Raw genomic sequence first — 8,414 nt, forward strand, 5'->3', positions numbered from 1 at the left:
CAGTACTTCTCCCTAAAAGGCAAAGATTTTGAATCGAACGACAATTCATTGATGTAAATCGGTTCACTCATTGATAATTTTAACGATTGCAGTACTTCCTCTTAGTAGGTGTAAGAGCATGATGGCACTTCACAGCCACGTAGAGGAGCTTTAACCACTTTATTTGAGCTAAATTTTATCAAAATCGGACTAAGCTTTGTAGAAATATTGGTAATAATAGTTTTAGAAAGGGCCTTATTTGGGTGGGGCGAACTCCCCTCCTTATGAGGCATAGCGTCGAGACTTTTAAAGTACAAATCTGTACAAAATTTCGATTCGAATGACACTTCATTCATGAAAATCGGTTCACGTGTCGATAATTTGAAACGATTGCTATACTTCCCCTTAACAAGTGTAAGAGCAGATCGTCGCTTTATTGTTAGGTAGGGGAGCCCTAACCCTATCATCCTACCAAATTTTATCAAAATCGGGCCAAGATTTACAGAGTAATTAGTAATAATAATTTTGGAGGGGGCCTTACATAAAGGGGGCTAACTCCTCTCCCATTCGATGTACAGGGCCGAGAACCCCAAAAGGCACATCTACATAAAATTCCGAATCGAATGACACCTCATTCATGAAAATCGGTTCACGCGTTTAGGCGCTACGTTGTTTACAAAAAAGGTAACAAGAAGAAGAAGAAGAAGAAGAAGAAGAAGAAGAAGAACAAGAACAAGAACATTTTTTGAAAAAGCCGTTTTTGCTCATTTTCGGCAACTTTTTTCTCGAAACCTATTAGATCTGGGTGGTTGCAAAAAAATTACAGTTATAAAGGAGGATTTGCCCTATATTATAAAGAAAATTTGGGAATTTTATCTTTTATAGAAAAATAGAAAAAAATTGTCAAAGTTGGGTGTTTTTCAACGTTACACTTTTTCGTGCAGTTTTTGATGGTCAACCCTTATACAACTGTCCTACCGGACAGTTTTAATAACAGGGATAAATATTATACATTTCATCAGTGCAAAGGAATATTTAAAACATATTGGCTAGTTTAGTCAGGAAAAGGTTGTTTTCAAATAAATACAAAAAATATTTAGAACATCAGTGATGTCCTAAACATTATTCGTTTTACACATTGCGAAAAACCAAGGGAAAATTAGGATGTATCCCATTGTTGTGATAGGATAAGATTCATTACAGATATAGACAACTGCTATATAGCACAGCACATAACCAATCATCAGGAGTAAGTACTATTAATTACACACATTGTCAGAGACAAAGAAATATTAAGAATACCTACTAGTTCAGACGAAAAAGATTTTTTTTAAAAATAAAGACAACAAATGTTTAAGATACCTCCAACTCCAAACAAGAATGGACATTATTCATTTTACATTACAAAAAACAAAGGTAAATTAAGAAATATCGGCAAGTTGATACAGAAAAACATAATTTTGAGATAAACACAACTGCTATTAAGACCTGTCCTAAAAGTTACAAGGGGAGACATTAATCGCTTCACACATCACACGCAGGTGGTGACTATGAAGTATTTTGAGAATAAAATAGCATTAATTCATTATTCAATAATAACAAAGTTGTTTTATTTTCTACTTTAATTAAAACATTATAGTCTAGATTAATTTTTGGAATGTTTTGAATTTCGTAAGATTGACGACTAATTTAGAATAGTAGTAACAAGAGCAACGATTAATTTAGGAGTTTGTTGGATACTTTAGTTGCCTCATTTAATAATCACTAGCCTTTGTCGAGATTCTTGTTGGTGACTCACTAGACTTATGTAGAACCATATTGGTGGCACATTAGACCTATATAGAACCACCTAATACTTACATTTAACCATATTAGTGACTCATTCGACCTATGTAGTACCACCTTACGCTCATTTTAACCATACTGGTGACACAATAGACCCGTATAGAACCACCTTAAACTCATATTTAACCACTGCTGGTGGCACACAACAGTTATATAAGTCAACATTACAGCCAAATTTAACCAAGTTATTGACTCACCAGACTTTGACACATTTGGCCTATATAGAACCACCTAATACTTATATTTAACCATGTTAGTGACTCATTAGACCTATGTAGTACCATCTTACGCTCATTTTAACCACATTGGTGACACATTAGACCCTTATAGAACCACCTTACAGTTATACTTAATCATGTTAGTGACAAATTGGACCTATATAGAACCACCTAAAACTTATTATATAGCTTTACCATAAGCTCATATTTAACCATTTTGGTTACACATTAAACCTATTTAGAACCACCATTTATTTATCGTGTAATTGTGTCTTTTAAAGTCTTTCGTAATTATTAATTGCACATAATTTGGGTAATAAAAAATAGAGAAAATAGGTAACAGAAATGATTTCGAGATTGTTATGAAAAATGCATTTTTTACAAATATTAAATAGGTATATCTCTTAGTTACATAAAAGGAATGAAAATTCTGTCCGGCGTCTAAAAACTATGAAATAATATAAATAAAAGTAAATACTTTGAAAGTTCTCTAAATGTTAATACAATAGTTCACCGCGCAATAAATATTGTAATAATAAATTGAAAAAACTAAAATAATTACATTCACAAAAATGGTTATTACTATTATTTCTGCTGCAGCTGTGAAACTCTTAATAGGTGGGAATTTGCTTTTAAAACTACTCGGGTCTCGAAACTTTTATGAGATAGTTTACTACATTTTGGTCATGATAAAAAATATCATGTCGTGAGCGTGACTAAAAATTTTGCCTAAATCTGCTTTAGAACTGAAAGGAGTAATATGCAGCATACGATACCTTATTGCGTGTAAAAAATAATTCCCTATACTTGTTACCTAATTAAAAATTTACTGAGCGGCTACAATAGTGCGCATGTCTCATATAGTTGGAGGTCACCTCCACTGCTTCAGTTCTACAAGAGCACTCGTGGTGTAGGTATAGACTAAATGGGTGTCATGTTATTTTTACTGTAATTAAAAAATTAAAAATTGTTATTGGCAACGATACATTAGTTTGGTGCCTTAGGCGCTAATGACCTTAGCAATTGATGCCCTAAAAAAAAGAAAAAAGTTTATATAATGAGTCACTTTTCTATGTCCAAAAGGATAATAAATATTCTTGTAATTTTTTTTAAAGGATTGAACGAAATAAAACTATCTGAACAACTTGACGCTCGGGCTTTTGCTTTAAAGAAAGAAATCTCACATTGGCTTTCACAAGAATAATAATTGATTTAATAAACACAACAATTTGAAAAACTTGATGCTTGAACTTTTGCTTTAAAGAAAGCTTGGCTTTTACAAGAATTATTGATTTAATAAACACAACAATTTGAAAAACTTGATGCTTGAACTTTTGCTTTAAAGAAAGCTTGGCTTTTACAAGAATAATAATTGATTTAATAAACACAACAATTTGAAAAACTTGATGCTTGGGCTTTTGCTTTAAAGAAAGCTTGGCTTTTACAAGACTAATAATTGATTTAATAAACACAACAATTTGAAAAACTTGATGCTTGGGCTTTTGCTTTAAAGAAAGCTTGGCTTTTACAAGAATAATAATTGATTTAATAAACACAACAATTTGAAAAACTTGATGCTTGGGCTTTTGCTTTAAAGAAAGCTTGGCTTTCACAAGAATAATAATTGATTTAATAAACACAACAATTTGAAAAACTTGATGCTTGGGCTTTTGCTTTAAAGAAAGCTTGGCTTTTACAAGAATAATAATTGATTTAATAAACACAACAATTTGAAAAACTTGATGCTTGGGCTTTTGCTTTAAAGAAAGCTTGGCTTTCACAAGAATAATAATTGATTTAATAAACTCAACAATTTGATAAACTTGATGCTTGGGCTTTTTGCTTTAATAAGAGAAAGCTCTGAATGATCGTGGCAGAGAGAAACTAAAATTAAGGAATAGACGAATTAAAAAGATCAATTAGATTTCGAAAAAAAAAACTTGATTAGAGGTTTGAAAATTTATTTTTCTGAGCCATGAATTGACTTTGTATTGTGATTGTATGAAAGTATATTACCAAAAAATATGTTAGATTTTAGTTATATTTCTTTAGAATACAACTCTGTATTCCAGCGTCTCGAATTATTTTTAGTTTATCATCAGGGCCAGAAAATAAAACGAAAAATAATCGTGATAAAGAAATAAAAATAGTTTGAAACCGCGGCCATAGAGTTGTTTCTGTAATACATTAAAAAATGAATAAAAGAATATATTCTCATAAATTATTTCGTTTTTGCTTGAGAAACGCTTTGAACTTCCTTTAAGTTTGAACAAAAGGAGTAGAAAATAAGTCTTACGAGTGTACAATAAAATAGTCAATAACTTTTAGAAATACAATTTCTTTTTTCCCATCTTACAGGATTTTAAAGAGAAAAGTTGTCGTTAAATAGCAAATTTGGTAGAATTTGTCCCAGTAAGTTGTCCGTAAATTTTAATATTAGGCAAGTTTGCCCAACAGCATGTAGTGCTTATCGTTTTTAAACAGTAATAAGTGCTTGATAAACTTAATTTAAGGCATATTTTGTTATCTATTTTGAAGGTTGAGTTAATATAGGCTACTAAGGCATTTTGCCAGGTGTTATTAAACATACTTGCTTTATATATATTTTGAAAATTTTTGTATTTATAAATAAATGATGGTTTTATAAGAGTATCATTATTTAATAATCTGTAAAAAAAAAAATAGTAATTAGGAAAGTGATTATTCATAATTAAGTCGAATTAAAATTTTAAAAACTAATTAAAGCTTATAATTTATACAGAAGTAAATATCCAGCATAAGCAGTGACCCGCTAGACTTTAAAAAATTGCTCTCTTTTCAAAAGAGTTCTTTATTTGATAAACTGACAGAACCAAAAGATTCTTTTTAAAAAAGCCATATTAACAACTGGCAAAGAACTGTCACGATTTGACATCCCCTCAGTTTAATTCGACTAATTTATTTCTGTAGAAATTATTCAGTAAGATTTTAATCGACTAAATTTAGTTAACTTAATATTTATTATTTGTGTGAACTAACAATATTACAATTTGAGCAGTTTAATTTGTATGTAAGTTAATAATGAATCTCACCTCATTTATTAATTGTTACATAATTGTGATGTTTTTAAAGGTAAGATTGAAGAGTGTAGAGTATGTGATATTTTGATTTTGTTTAACATAGAAAATATTCGTGCATAAATGTTCTCTGAAACGATTGTTATCTTTAAAAAAAAAAAAAAAAAAAAAAATGGGAACATTCAACAAAATATTCAGAGAGGAATCAGCTCCTAAAAATTAGCTTTTAATATTTTAATAAGATTGAGTAGGCTATATTAGGCTTTCCACTTTCCCAGAAAGCAACTATTGTTTTGTTAGCCTCAATGAAACCTCCCCACGCAACGAGGGAATTATGCTTCAACTCTGGTCTACCGCAAGGCCCGTCTAGTGTAGAGAATGTGCAATACTGTTTGCAACCAACCTAACGGAGAGAGGCCAGGCTTTCAATATTTGGTGATGACGTCTGCCCACTCACTACCTCATTATCTCCGCTGCTGTTGCAACCTATATTGATAAAACACTCTATTAATAACCATATAGCGCTCTATTTGTCTGTTTTTCAGCAGCTCAAAACTCAGACTGTATAGTACTAGATGAAAGTAATTTTTCGTAAGATAGTACAGATTGTCGTATGTTTTTACCGCTTACTTACGAATGCGTAAAGTCCTTCTGTGCAATATGAACTTATTTACCACTATGATATCAATTTGTTTATTAATAACACTTTAAAATTAAATTACCTTCCCATATTGTATAATGAACTGTTTGGTTCAATTCAGCTTATTTATGTCAATAGAAATTTACACACAGAGTTGGAGTTTTAATTAATTAATTTTTAGCTATAAAAGCAAAACCTTTGATTAAACTAACCTTTACTGCTTGTTTAAATTATTTTATTGTCATAATTTGAATAATTTTGTTTTGTTAATAAACTCGTTTTCTGAGTTATTAGATTTGTATATATTTTACACCCAACTCGTTTTAAAAAAATACGATAGATACATTGCTTAGAAAACCGAGCAAAAAAGAATCGTGTAAAATGAAAAAACTCTAAACGTTTTCCTTAAAAAACGTGCAAAAAAAGTAATCATGAAATCCATATTACATATTTATAAAACAAAAACAATTTATATAAAAAAAAAAAAAATTAAAATTAGTGTACAGTGAAAATTCAGTCCATAAGTGCATATACAAATTGAAATTAGGAATAAAAATCAATAGCTACTTGGTAACATAGTGTGCACGTTTATTAAGAACTGGATCAAAAATGCTATCATCAGTAGATATGTAATATACTGAACACTTTCAACACTGAATAACGAAATGCTGTGTTCCAAGCTGAAGTAAAACGAGATAAAGAAAAAAATGATAATAAAATTCGGGTATTTCCCCCCCCCAAAACCTCCGGAATTCAAAGTAAACAAGCCATGAAGTCGTGTGATGTCAACAAGATCAAGTCACTAATACATTTGTGGGCATAATTCTTCTGACCACACTGTCAAAATTAGAATTAAAAAAATTATTTGGAGGGGATTCGTGCTAGAACAAAAAATTTTGCGTCAAAAAAGTGTATTTGTTCTTATTGGTGAACCGTATTATTTCAAAATCGGGTAAAAAAGTGTTGGGTGTAGATATATTTTTTAAGGTCATTAGCGCCCAGAGCTTTTTTTTAGTGCATTGCCGACCTGTCATCTGATTGGCCATCTCCGGAGCTCTATGAAGCTCCCTAGAAGGGAGAAAGAGCCAGCAGCAGGTTTTCGAACCAGGGATCCCCGCACGGGAATCTAGAATACCCTAACAACTGAGCTCCTGAAACTAAAGGCTTTACAATTGATGGCCAGCATTATTGTAGCAACGAAATGCTCACTTTATTGATGGTTATTTTTTTTTATTTCAATAACTAATTAAACTGCGCATTTATGCACGTCTTTAGGGAAATGTGAAGTTGCATTCAGCACCCAATAACTGCCTCCTTTCCTAGATTTATTTATTAAAATGTAGTAGTCATCAGTTACGGCGATTTTGAATCAGTTAATGGAGTAGTGCTAGATATTTAAATAATGAATGTAACAAACACATGCCTCTTACGTCATCTTGCATTACCCCTCCGTTAGTTGTTACATTACATCAAATTTTCATAATAATCCATGTTCCATTTGTTCCTAGCTCTCATCTCTGGAGGGTTGTTACTGAATTTGTGGTATACTTGAAACGAAAGGTGTCATTAAGAGGAATTAGTGTCCTAAGCGAGGGAGAATGCAAGAGAGGGAATATAACTACATATAAATTCTGCAGGTTTGAACATGAAACATGGGGAAACAGCGATCAGATCGTTAAGCGCCATTCATTATTCTGTTTTAGTGTAACACACCACCTCATTGTGTTTTATAGGTTATCACATAAGCTTTCAGTTTTCGGCAATGTAATGGACTGTGGTTATTTCATAAATCTAATTACCGAACATAATGGATTATCTACCTTTATTTTATGAAATAAATTATTTATTTAAATTTGTATTATCTTTATTAAGTAAAAAAAGATATTGTTATTGGGCAGATTTTCGATTTAGTGTTACTACAAAATGGTTTGTGCCTATGTACGAGGTGTGTTCAAAAAGTAACGGGAATTTTCGTTTTTTGAAAAAAATATTTATTTATTCATCTACATTAATATTGTCGCCTTCAAAGTAGTCCCCTTCGCATACAATACACTTGTGCCAGCGCTTTTTCCAATCCTCGAAACACTTCTGAAACTCGATCTTTGTGATAGCTTTCAGCTCTTTCAGCGATTCGCTTTTAATGTCATCTATGCTAGTAAAACGACGGCCTTTTAATGTTCTCTTTATGTTTGGAAATAGAAAAAAGTCACATGGGGCCATGTCTGGCGAATATGGAGGCTGGGACATCGTTAAAGTTTTGTTTTTGGCCAAAAATTCACGAACAAGCAATGAAGTGTGAGCAGGTGCATTATCGTGGTACAAAATCCATGAATTGTTTTGCCACAAATCCGGGCGTTTTTTTCGGATTGCTTCACGCAAACGGCGTTGAACTTGTAGGTAGTACTCCTTATTGATTGTTTGACCTTGTGGCAAGAATTCATGATGCACCATGCCATTAAAATCGAAGAACACAGTGAGCATAACCTTCACATTCGACCGCACTTGTCGAGCCTTTTTCGGTCTTGGCGATCCAGAATGCCTCCACTGGGACGATTGAGCCTTAGTTTCGACATCATATCCGTAAACCCATGTTTCGTCACCTGTTATAACACGTTTCAGTAGATCCGCATCGTTGTCGACTTCATTGAGTGACTCTTGAGCATCTTCCATTCTCCG

The sequence above is a fragment of the Rhodnius prolixus genome, unplaced genomic scaffold, assembly GCF_049639745.1.
Source record: "Rhodnius prolixus isolate KJV_2025 unplaced genomic scaffold, Rpr scaffold_8, whole genome shotgun sequence".
NCBI lineage: Eukaryota > Metazoa > Arthropoda > Insecta > Hemiptera > Reduviidae > Rhodnius > Rhodnius prolixus.